Below are 13735 nucleotides of genomic sequence, written 5' to 3'. Positions count from 1 at the left end.
TTTTTGTTTAAAATATCCGCTTTATTTTGAAGAGCCCGGCTAGCTCAGTCGGTAGAGCATGAGACTCTTAATCTCGGGGTCGTGGGTTCGGGCCCCATGTTGGGCGCCAAAATTTGTAACCATTTTCCAAAAACAATAAGAAAACAAAATACCGGGCTAGCTCTGTAATTATTTATTTATTTAGTTACTAGCAGAGCACAGAAAACAGTTACAAATTACTAAAAAACATATTAACAAAACGAAACTCACATTACACAAAACGGAGAGATTAATTTGGAGATGTTCTCCAATCGGTTGCCGCAGTTCAACTCAAAAGTTTCGCCACAAGATGGCGTGGTGGTAATTCAGTTTTAAAGTAGTATAGTTCTGTTACAACTTACCTGCAAGGACTAAAAAAACTGAATAATAAAAAAACAATATCTGAACGAATAAAATATATATTCCATCGTTTTCCCTCCCCCCTGACTCCACAAATAACAATGACTTACTTAGCCAAGGCCCGTAAAGACGATTTAAAAACTTTATCCATTGAATTGGGCTTGGAGGTAAATGATACCATGCGCATTATTGATTTAAAGGAACTTATCCTAAAATCTGACACTTACGATGAAGAATTTACTAAAACCCTTCTTGATACTATAATAGAAACTAGACATCAAATAGAAAGTGAAAATAAAGAATTAGAGGAGCGTAAAAGACAAGAGAGTGAACAGTTGTTAGAGATCGAACGCTTGAAGTTAAACTTGGCGGCTGCTAGCTCAAACCCTACTTTTGGCACATTTGCTTCAAAAGCAACTGCTGAATTAAATATACTACATCTAATTCCCAAGTTTAAAGAAACTTCTGATATTGCAGGCTACCTGCAAATTTTCGAAAGACAATGTCAAAAATTGAAGGTAAATGAAACAGACTACCTAACTCACCTTCTACCCCTCCTGCCTTTAGAAATTTCACAAATTATTTTACGTGAACCAAAAGACAAGTTGGAAGACTATCCGTACATAAAGAAAATCCTGCTCCAGAGATTTAAATTGAACGCTGAATCTTTTCGAATTAAATTCACCACTCACCAGAGACTGCCTGGGACTTTATGGAAGGATTTTGGATATCAATTACACAAAACGGACTCACATTACACAAAACGGAGAGATTAATTTGGAGATGTTCTCCAATTTAATCTCTCCGTTTAGTGTTATGTGAGTTTCGTTTTGTTAATATGTTTCTTTTTTAGTAATTTGTAACTGTTTTCTGTGCTCTGCTAGTAACTAAATAAATAAATAATTTCAGAGCTAACCCGGTATTTTGTTTTCTTATTGTTTCTTGGAAAATGGTTACAAAATAAATAAAACTTAATTTATGATCTTAGAAAATAAATATTTTATTGCTAGCTATAAGTAGGTTTGTAAAATAAAAGCATTATTTACAAAAAAGAAGTAATTCACATTCTTTGACATAAAATTGAATTCATTTTCTTACGAAAAATCAAACTAGAGTAAACTTAATTGTAAAAGATTAGCCAAGTGTCTCAATTCTTGTTTCCGAAACGTGTGGCAATGCCTTTTCGTGGGGAAATGTATGGAATTAAGTTGCTGGACGTCTTTTACTGTGTTCCATATACTTCTCTCTAAAAATAAATTAAGCCATGTTATATAAACAAAAATATTTTATCGTAAAAATGAATGAAACTACTCAATTAAAAGAAAAATATCGAATTTAAATATTCACTCTATTAAAAGGAAGCATTAAATCGAACAAATATTAAAATATACGAGAGCTTGTTTATTTATAGAATTAAATTTTTTTAGGAAAATAACTAAGTAACAAAAAAATTACGAAAAAAGTACGCTTTAATAAAATAAATAATAGGCTAAATTTTTAAAATTTCTCAATACAAAAATCATTATAAATTCTTAAGTAATAGAATGATATTTTAAAAAACTTTTTTTAAGAAAAGAAATTTAAGCATCTCCAATTCAGATTTAAAAAAAAAAAATACGTATGCCTTATGAAAAATAAATGAATAAAAAGGATCATCATTACAAATAAAACTTTTCTTTAAAAAGTAAAAATTAAAAGTCTTAAACATAGGACAGGATAAAAATAATGTGCTTAAATCAATTGTTTATACCTTGCTTGCCTATGTAACAAATAGAATACTTCAGTTATTTCTGAGTATGCCATGAAAAAAATAAATCATTTGAAAAAATGATATGTTTAATTCTGTGTAAAATAATAATAACCTAGTTAAGTTCTAGTTCTGTTGTTATTGTTTTCGTGTCCATGGATCTTCAGGTAGCATTGGCGATGGTAATAGGCCGCTAACTTTGGCGCCTCTTGACAAGTTCTAGTTCTTCCTAGTTTATTAAAAATGAAATGTAATAAAGATTGAAGTTCGAATAAAACATTTCATAGAGATATTAAAAATTATGTATAGTACTATGTGACAGAGAAAAAAAAATGCTATTGAAATAAAATAATCAAAAAATAATGCAACCAAACAAAAAAGCTAAATATAATTTTTTATAGTATTTTTTAATAGCAAAATTTAAATACCTTCTGATACCTCATAAATTTATAATTGCAGTGCCTTTTACTGCAAGTTATTTTTATAATGTGTAAAGTAAAAGAATCCTATATGAAAACTTGAAGTTGTCAAAAATTTCAATATTCTTTAATGTTACTAAATACATACTACATCATTTTTATTAAAACAAGAACACTTTTAAAAATAAATTTTTATAGAAACTAGTATCTGCAGCAAATAGCTGATCCGATAAACTAAATATTTTAAAATCTAAAAAATATAATTGCAACAATAAAGTCAGAAGATCCATCAAAAGCTAAGACCCCATAATGTTAGTTCTTGGAAATTTTGTTTACATATATCATGAAAAATGATTATACTAATTGAAAAATTATAGTACATTATAAAACTTATTTATCCAAAAATGTTATGATGGCTAGATACAAAATATAATTTTTCATTACTTAATCTACTAATGATTAATAAAATTTTCGAATTAGATTACTAAAAAATGTTAGTATGCCTAAAAGTAAACAATATTGAATGACTAAATAAAAATAATAAACAATACAGATTTAAATTTTATGGAGAATTAAAAAAACACATTTTCTCAAGCAAAATATAACACATTTTTCTTTCTTTCAATAACTCAAAAACAAAAAACATAACTTAACATTTTTTGATAGTTACTAAATTAAATAAATTGGGATAACTGTGTGTAAAATTAGATGTCCCTAGGATTGGGCACTGAACTTTGGAGCTTTTACTGCCCATAAATTCTTATTATTTCTTCGATTTCTTTTTGAAAACCTCACTTTTAAATAAATTTCCAGTTTCCTGTAAAAACTTAAAAATCAGCTAAAATAAGAGGAGCACCAATTTATAATGTCTAATTATACGGCCAATTTTTCATGTTCTTATGAAAAATAGGAGAAATGGTTATTCTACATTCTATAAATCTTCAAGCAAGTTATTTTTTAATAACTGTCACATTTTGAATAATATAATTATTAATTGAGCATGAATAACTTAGCTGACAATGATTTTTTTTTAACATATTACAGTCAAATCATTAAATTTACAGTAGTATTCTTAACTCAAAATGATTCGAGGATTCACTATGATAAATATATATATATATATTATGAAGAAGTAATTATCAGAATGCCAATTGCCAATTTATGTTGAGATGAAGATGATGGAATATATCAGGTGAGGATGGAGTTTGTATTGGTATAGTGGGCCAGTTGAAGAATACATGAAAACAGAAGGGTGATGAAAATAATAGTTGAGCCGGATCAGAATTAATAAAAAGCTTTTATTTAGTAGTATATTTGCAGAGCTCGAGGTATCAAATATACATATCATCCATACGAATTTCAGTTGAATCAATTTTACATAATAATATTTTTAAGGACAGGCCATGGGAGACAATTCCCCCACAACCTGCCTAATCAAAAGCCAAATTAAGAAGTACGTGTAATTTGTTCCAATCGGACACAGGAGAAGCATGGGATGGAGATCCAAAATTGGCAATTTATCACAGTATATCATAGCCAAAACAAAGCCAACAAGCATATCAACATGGGTTTAAAAGAACACCTTGGCGATCACGAGTCGCCAACAAATTTATGTGAATTATTACAACCATGCAACCGAAACATTTAGCCGTTGGAAAATTAGAATAAAAAGTTATAAATAGATTTTTGTTTTCGATTAAAGGCGACAGTGAATATATAAGTCTGCATAATAATGAAATAAAAAGTATCCGTTGCATTGATCTAGAAGAGAAGAAATAAATATTTTATGTTCGTTTAAAAAGATTAAGTTTTTGATTTATTTTAAATATAATCCTTCTATTAATAAAATATAAGCTTAAGTAATGAAAGATATTTTAAAAGATAGAAAATAAATATGTGTATGCCAATTGTGGCATCACATATATCCCCGCTGAACACAGAAAAAAATATGTATATATAGTATATATATACATATTTTTTTTTTATTAATGGATCTCCACCATGTTACAAAATAAGGTATTCACTGAAGCATAATATATCCATGGAACATATAATATACACTTATGTATAGTTAAATATTAAAGCAAAATTATTAAAAAAAATTATGACATAAAGTTATACTTCAAATATATCTTTTCAATACTCATGTTATTAAATCTTATGTTGATGTGAAATTAGCTGGGCATTGTCATCACCTGGACAGGATATTCTAATTTCTCTCGAATTTGAGAAAACTTTATCAGTTACAAACAATAAAATTTGCAAAATCATTTCATCTACCAAATACTTTTCATAGTCATTAATTCTTTTCAACATTGATATGCATATACTGTTGTAACGTAACAGTGTGACAACTGAGCTAAAAGCATCAATTCCTCGAGAGGAAATGCTAAAATAATGTTGCTTGATGGACACACACGAGAAGTGATGTTCTTTTTTTGTGTAGTTGAAAAGAGAGTTTTTTTCTAAGAAGAGATATTTGTTTGGGGTAATATTTTGTGATTGTTCGTGTGAATGTTTAAATAAATTGTTTGGTACAACTCACGTCTTATTTCTGGTTGTTGTGACACAACACTGTATAAAATAATTAAACATTTAAGTGCAATTTATCTTATCATATTCTATATTTCTTATTATAAGTTAATGAAATGTTTATTACTATGAAATATTCAAATAATTATAAGTGTCAATACAATTCTTTAGTTTATTGTTTATTATTAAAAAAAAATACTGAGCAGAGCATATCATTCAAAAAAAATATGAGCTTTTATTTTAGCTCTAAGTAAACAGTTGATCAGACTGCTACATTATTTACCTAGGTTTAGTCATCCCTTTTTCATAAGGGGCAAAATTATCATATCTTATATTTCAAGAGGCAAAATTTTCATCTCTTATATTTCAAGAGGTAAAATCATCTCTTTTATTTCAGAGGCAAAATTATCTAAAAATGCAGCATGTATATCTATATTTTTATTTAACATTTTTTTTTTTTTTTACCTTTGAACTAACTAATATGATCTAAAAAGCATGTGACCAGGATTCCAACCTGAATTTTTGTGACACAATGTATTAACAATTATACTATCACAGCTATCTAGTATTAAATTCAAGGTAAAATAATTTTATAGTTTTTTTTTTAACCCCATCAACTTCTGAATTAATGTTATAGCAAGCCTATGATCAGGATTCTAACCTGAATTTTTGCATACTCAATGCATTGTATTAACATTTATACTATCATGGCTGTATATTACATTCAAGAAGATAAAAGTTATTTATTTATTTTATTTTTCACTGCATCTATAAAAATTCTCTTCATTTTAATGAAGGAAAATATTGTCATATTATATATAAATGCTCAATTATTCTCATTTTGAATTTCATGAATTTATTTTTAGCTCAGTTAGACACTTATTTAATAGAAATTCGAATATTAAAAAAATATTTGACAATTGCATTGCTCAAATCAATAGAATTTTTTTTTATATATATAATAAAATTTCTGAATTTATTTATGTTTTGATAAAACAAAATATTCATGAGTAACTGTTTGGATTAACCCTATTGAATATGCACTTGCATTGAATAAAATGGCTTACTTATGTAAGAGAAAAACTATTTGTGCTCAATATAATAGCTATTGTAAAATTTACAAAAAATTATTAGATGAATATTACTATGTTCATTTTATTATAAAAATATCTCTATGTCACTTAATGAATTTTAATTACCTGGCACCTAAGTAAAAGAAAATCACTTTAAATCATTCCGCACAGATGCCTCCATGCAAAACAACAGAAACAATGAGACGTCTAATGAAATGTTTTTTTTTTTTGTTTTTTTTTTAAAGAAAAAATATAGAGGCTGAAATCTTTAATTTTAAAATTTGCAAACACTCATACCAACCTAACTTCTATAGGATTGATATATCAGACTAACATGGTTTCATAAGATAACAAAAGTGTGTAATTGTGTGTTTATTATTTTACTTCTTAAAAAAATCTGGGTCAAATTATGTTACACTACTATAAGTACTGATTAAGAATCACTTTGGGATAGCTTAATCCTTATAATACATTTATATAACATGTTATTCCCTACTGTGTTTTTGTGTAGATGTCAATATTCCAGAATTAAGTATTGTTATCTTGTTTGAAATTTGCAACATTTCAAAAACATAGTTAATTATTGATATTTATGAGTAACTCAAAGTAACTGAACTAGCTTGAAGCTAATTTAAATTGCAAAATTTAAGTGTGCATAAGGGTTTATATAAAATTTATAATTATTATTATCAGTATTATTTAAAATACATTTCTGGTTTAGTTTAATAACATTTATAAATGAACAACAATAATTATAAAAATGCTCTTGAAATATCAATTTATGGCAAACAGTATAAAATCAATTTATTTTTATTGTAATATTGCAATGCTTGATAATGATCAACCCAAAATTTTAACGGTAACATAAATAATCTTAAAATGACTAATTAAATCATAAAAAAATTGAATTTCTTTTTATGAACTAATTTATGATATGAATATTTAAGTTCTATCATTCTTAATTAGATAGCAAAATGTGATTGCAGAAATTAATCTTTGAAAATAAATTTTTACATAAGTAGAATGACAAACACCTCACGATCTGTAAACACCAGATACCTAAAGAAACTTCACATGCAAATTACACCTAACCAACACTATAATCATTTCTAGTTACGTTTTGAAGAAATTGTCTGTAATAAGAATACAAGAGATTTCTCAAATTAACTAAGTTTGCTTACTGGTCATATCAGATGCAACATACACCAAAGCTCTCATAAAATCCATTAAAAAAAATGCAAGAAAGTCTGAAAACACTCTTTCTAATTTACCAAAAACATTTTCTTTGTAAACCAAAGTATATTTGAATCATTCTGTTCAGACGTTAAAATAGTTTAATTCAAGAGTTAGCAATTTAAATCTTAACTCAAATATCATTTAATAGAATAATAAATGTGGATAATAAAAACTCTTAAATGTTATTGCTAAGAATATACAAAAATTCTTTAAAATCACTGAAAACTTCGTTAATGTTCATTAATAAAATACGTAACATTCGATTTTTTTTTATAGAAAATAAAATACGGAAAAATTGATTTGACTTATCATTTCTTTTGTATATTAATTGCAAATCCTTATCACTGAAATAAAAAAAAACTTTAACTAAATTATTCCAATCCTGTGAAAATATATTCGTTTCAGAATTCAAGTTAAATGCAACAATAATTCAATTCTCAATAAATTCTTCAACAGTATAAACATTACCGAAAGGCTAATAATAAGATCAGACATGCCGCTTCACTGGATAAATCAAAAAATTTCAGGTTGTAATTAAATAAAATTAAAAATTTTCTATTATATTTGTAACTTTAAAAAAAAAAGATTTTAAGTCAAATGCTCTATCAATTTGCCATACAAAAATTAAAATTCAATTAAATGTTGTAAACATAAAATATAATGAATTATAATAAATACCAAAAAGGATACGAAACTGAAGAACGTTCGATGAAGTTCCATGTGAACGAAATCAGAAGCAAGACGAGAGTTGAAGGAAAAACAAATTTAGTTTCTTCTTTATGATGAATCATAAATTAATAGATATTTCTTTCGAGTAGCGTAGGATTTAATGTCGAACATCAGACGAACTAGAGCATCGTAAACCATTCCAGGGTCAAGGTTCATCCAGTTCCATAAGTTTTCGCAGCATTCCAAATTCTCTCCTCCAGTATGAAGTAGTGGTTTGAAGTAGCCGTGAAGATAAAAATTATGAGTTGAAGATCAGCATATTATTTTTAAGATTTTGCGTTGATAACCCAATTCGCTCCTTGTAACTAGGCACCAATTTTATGAAGAAAGGTAGGAATATTCAGAGTGCCATTTTATATTGGTGATGAGGGTGGAATATTAAGGTGTGGGTGGAGTTTGTATTGGTATAGTGGGCCAGTTGAAGAATACATGAGAACAGAAGGGTGATGAAAATAATAGTTGAGCCGGATCAGAATTAATAAAAAGCTTTTATTTAGTAGTATATTTGCAGAGCTCGAGGTATCAAATATACATATCATCCATACGAATTTCAGTTGAATCAATTTTACATAATAATATTTTTAAGGACAGGCCATGGGAGACAATTCCCCCACAACCTGCCTAATCAAAAGCCAAATTAAGAAGTACGTGTAATTTGTTCCAATCGGACACAGGAGAAGCATGGGATGGAGATCCAAAATTGGCAATTTATCACAGTATATCATAGCCAAAACAAAGCCAACAAGCATATCAACATGGGTTTAAAAGAACACCTTGGCGATCACGAGTCGCCAACAAATTTATGTGAACTATTACAACCATGCAACCGAAACATTTAGCCGCTGGAAAATTAGAATAAAAAGTTATAAATAGATTTTTGTTTTCGATTAAAGGCGACAGTGAATATATAAGTCTGCATAATAATGAAATAAAAAGTATCCGTTGCATTGATCTAGAAGAGAAGAAATAAATATTTTATGTTCGTTTAAAAAGATTAAGTTTTTGATTTATTTTAAATATAATCCTTCTATTAATAAAATATAAGCTTAAGTAATGAAAGATATTTTAAAAGATAGAAAATAAATATGTGTATGCCAATTGTGGCATCACACACACACACACACACACACACATATATATATATATATATATATATATATATATATATATATATATATATATATATATATATATATATATATATATATATATATATATATATATATATATATAATATATACTGAAGCAAAGCATGAAATTTACCACTAAAATATTTGAAGTGAACTTCATTTCATCACACCTTTGGAAAGCGAAATTGTTGCGAGCGTCACACTGGTAATTATATTCTAAAAGAAATATAAGTGTCCATCTTAGATTTAAAAATTAGCTTTATAGTTTGAAGAAAAATTTCATACTTATAATAGAGAACACCAAACTTTTTCAACTGATAAGTTTCATCGATATATTAAAATCAAGCGACTTTCTAAACTATTAAAAAACAAAATCGGTTTAAATTTTTTAGTGAGTATGGTTGACTCTCATTTCTCTGAAGCACCCAAATTTGCTTTGATTCCAAAACAACTGAACCGATTAAACTTTTTGTGACATTACGAACTATGAATTCGGCAACGGATTTAAACTCTAAATTGAGGCCCTCAAGATCTCAGGAATACAAACACGTCCAATATCAAAGTCAGTGTTTACATTTTCATTCGATTTTAATTTTAATTCCACTTAGGTTCTTGCAATGCTTTTTTACATTTTCTTACATATGTTAGGGCATTATATTTTTATTTTGTGTTCAATTTTTGCTTGCCATTAAATTGTTTTTTTATCATGCCTCTGCGTTTTACTATCTTACAACTAATATTTCTTAAGTATCCACATATACTTGCACATTGTTCTCTGTTACATATTTATACATAGCTTAGAGTCATCACTTAACTAGATTTGCTGGATTACTGGTTGACAGTTATTTTGCTTCAATATCATCAACGGGACATTCCCTGGTCATATCATCTGCTGTAGTTACCAAAAATGCTCTTAACAATTTATCCTTTCCTTAAGTTTACAACTTTTTCGTCATAGCGATTCCCTATACCCAATTAATTTTTATTTACTATCCCTGACCAAGTGTCAATAGCAATTATTAATTTTACCAATTTTAAGCATGCCTTAAACATGTTTTGTATTTACCAATGTTTCTATATTGCGTTCTCTTTTTTAACTGTGCTTAACACAACTCAACATAAATTTTCTGAGTTTTATATCCCTCACTAGTAGGGGATCAACTAATTTAGCCTGTTTTAAATTCTTAGCTTTCCATAGTCTGATACCATCTCTTTTTTATAGATAAAATTTTGTTCACATGCCACCACTGGTTGCACGGTTACATATTCGGCTTTTGTCCCGTTTGGTCTATTTTAAACTAATTTCACTTCGACCACCAGCCCCACTCTTTATCTTTTGAGTTTTCAAAGTATTTTATTGTTTTAGTAGTTTGTTTAATTTTTAGATTAGTATCGCATATCAAAATTTAAAAAATTTTCATACTCGCTCCGACCATTATTTAAATTCGATTTCTTTTAGGTTCCTCTAATATCTGACTAATTATGATGGCAATCAATCAAATTAACGTTTTTTATACTCGCTCCGACCTCCAAACCCACTTTCTATTTTCTTGTTTTTTATAGTTTTAACAAATATTGGTTGCCTGTACTCAATATATTTTGTTCCTAATCAACATAACCAGTATTTTCCCCACTCACTCCGACCACCGGACCCATTTTCTAACGGTTAGTACTAACCGTTTAAAATTTATTTGAATAAGAACAGCATTCAGAAAGGCTTCTGCAAGTGATATAGGGGAAGTTTATCAAAGAAATTTAAAAAAAAAAGTTTTCTGGATATATATTTATTCTACAATTATTAAGTTTTGCATTTTTAATATCCATTGCGAAAGATTCTTGTAAGTAACCATTTTTTTTTATGTATGGTAAAATATCAACGAGAAATGCTGCCATAGCTGTATGGCAAAAGTGTACCATAGCCTATGGCTAAATATTTCGTCATACGCTGTAGCACATCTTAGTTTTATGGCAAAAATTTGCCGTATAAAAAAATGCCATGGGATATTCCTATGGGGTTTTGCCTATGGCAAATTTTTGCCATACATTTTTGCCATACACGTATGGCAAAAATTTGCCATAGGATATTCCTATGGGGTTTTGCCTATGGTAAAATTTTGCCATACATGTATGGCAAAATTTTGCCATAGGCAAAACCCCATAGGAATATCCTATGTCATTTTTTTATGGCAAACCTATGGCAAATTTTCCTAAGGGAACATTTTTATTTCAGAACTGTCAGTAAATATTATGTGTTATCTAAATTAAATTTGCACAAACATATAATTGCATACAAGAATGAGACGAAAAAATAATAAAATTTCTTACATTATCTCTTAAAAGTTGCCTTTAGTTTTAATGATCAAAGCTGCTATAACAAAATAGATTTTTGATAAAGACAATTCCCTTCCTCGTTTTTCTCTGATTATATAGTATGCATTATGAAGAATTAGCCTTAAAAAACATATATTATGCATTTAAAAAAGTTGCTTTTGCAAAGAACCTTATATATAAAAATGTAAGCAAGATTCTTCTCTAAATTGATTTAAATTTTCTGTTTTTACAATAATGTAAATAAATGTTCTGCTAAATTTTAAATATTAAGCCAGAGAAATTTTTATTATTATCATTATTTTACAATTACATTAATTTAAACATCATAAATACACTTCTATCTCAAATTTGTGCTGCAAAATTGAAGTAATAAATAAAATGCTAGTAGTATAATTGATCATAAGTTAGAGTTAATGTTTAACAATGATGTTTAAATAAAATTGCTTCTGATATCTTCAAAATTTCTTGAATTTTCATAATACTTAAATATTACTATAATGACTAAAATAAATTACACAATGCAGTAGTTAATAATAAAAAAATAAATAAAATCAAATCATGACAAACATTTCACTACTTAATTATCAATTGCTTATTTTCCTCCATTGCTTATTTTGAAATTCGATTAATGTAAAAGAACATCAATGTAAAAAGATACTATGAGAATTCAAAATCATCAATTCATGGTTGAAAAAATCATGTAGAAGGAGAATTCTCTGACAGCTCACATATTTCAAAGTTGTAAATATATATTAAATATAGTTCACCCCTCCCCCCAAATATGTTTACATAACGTTTTTTAAAAGTCAGTATGCATAACATTAATTTTTTTATTGTTTAATTAAATTTTTAGTCTCAGATTATATCTGATAGAAATTTATTTAAAAACTTCATTAAACAATAATTATTTATTAGACTAATTATTATCATAATAACTATTTAATAAATTTTTATTAAACTAAAAGAAACATTACAGAATAAGACAAACTCGAAAGGTATAACCCCGGGCAAACTTATACATATTTTTGTTAAAAAAATTGCAAGTTTAAAATCTATTTGGCGATTGCAGTTGGCGGGACAGATCACGGTACTGAAATATCCCCAAGAAATTTAAATAAAAATGTTTAATTCTTTTGTTTTACAACATTTTAGACATGAAATTTTAATACGGTAACAATATTGTTTGTATTGAACGTTAAACATTCTAGAATGTAAGGGTTTAAACAGAGCTGAAAGTAGCAGATCATTAATTTTCTAATTGTTTTAACTTGGCTAATTTGTTTACAGACAATTATTTTTATCTTTCTCACCGTTGCAGAAAAAGTTTTTCACAGTCGAATCACTTAGCAAACGTTGTTTTACAAGCATATTTTGAACTAATTATTACATTACTTATTATTTATAGCTAGACAATAAGTTAACAGAGAAGTCAACTACTATGTGCGAACAATAATGATCACAATTCATAATATTAACTGACTTTATTAGATACATGATTTTTAACTAAAGCAAAAACATTACTTACAATACTTCTTTAACATTTCATGTAACTATCATTGAAATGCATAAAGTTTTCAAATAATTACTAAATTATAAATACCTTATGCAATTGAAAAGAAAGCAGCCAAGCTCTAACAATATGTCGTCGCAAGCAAACATACAGAAGAAACATACAACTCAACAGTTGAAAAAGTTTTTCGAGTTCAATCGTTCGCAAACTACCACGAATATTATTTTTCGTTTTCCTTGCATTGGATAAAAATGATATTTAAGTAATATTTAATTTATCGTTTTCTTTTATAAATAAATGTTTATTTATTATCTAATAATATGGGATAACCTTTCGCAGAAATGTGGCGCTGAACCAAAAATAATGAAATAGATAATAATTTTGAAAGTTCGAATACTATTTAATTTTATATAATATTAGTTCTAATATTAGAAGGTAGGATTCAAGAGTATTGCGTTTTCTAGCACGGCAGTATTATATTGCATCTTTCTAATATTAGATCATATCTTTTTGCTACCTGGGTCTTTCATTTAAATTTCGGTTTTAAATTGACCAAGTCCTCGGTATAGCCTTTTTTGATTCTTGCGCAAGAAAACGAAAAATGTCAAATTAGGCGCAGCATGTCTTTTTGAGTACCTTATGCCTTTTAA

General features: G+C 27.4%; 1 long non-coding RNA gene across 1 annotated transcript; it reads right to left on the bottom strand.

The window, feature by feature from the left end:
* Positions 1–1353: 1353 nt before the first annotated feature.
* On the bottom strand, positions 1354–13216 carry LOC122272317 (uncharacterized). The gene is made up of 3 exons (XR_015435764.1): positions 13176–13216; positions 2241–2354; positions 1354–1624 (listed from the first exon to the last, which is right to left on the bottom strand). It is a non-coding gene; the product is annotated as an uncharacterized LOC122272317 (long non-coding RNA).
* Between the last annotated feature and the right edge of the window lie 519 nt (positions 13217–13735).

Source organism: Parasteatoda tepidariorum, chromosome 7 (genome assembly GCF_982258835.1).
Source record: "Parasteatoda tepidariorum strain Cologne lab strain chromosome 7, Ptep-v5.0, whole genome shotgun sequence".
In the NCBI taxonomy this organism is placed as follows: Eukaryota; Metazoa; Arthropoda; class Arachnida; order Araneae; family Theridiidae; genus Parasteatoda; species Parasteatoda tepidariorum.
Note: the sequence above shows the minus strand (reverse complement) of the source record. Positions and strands in the feature narration are given on the sequence as shown.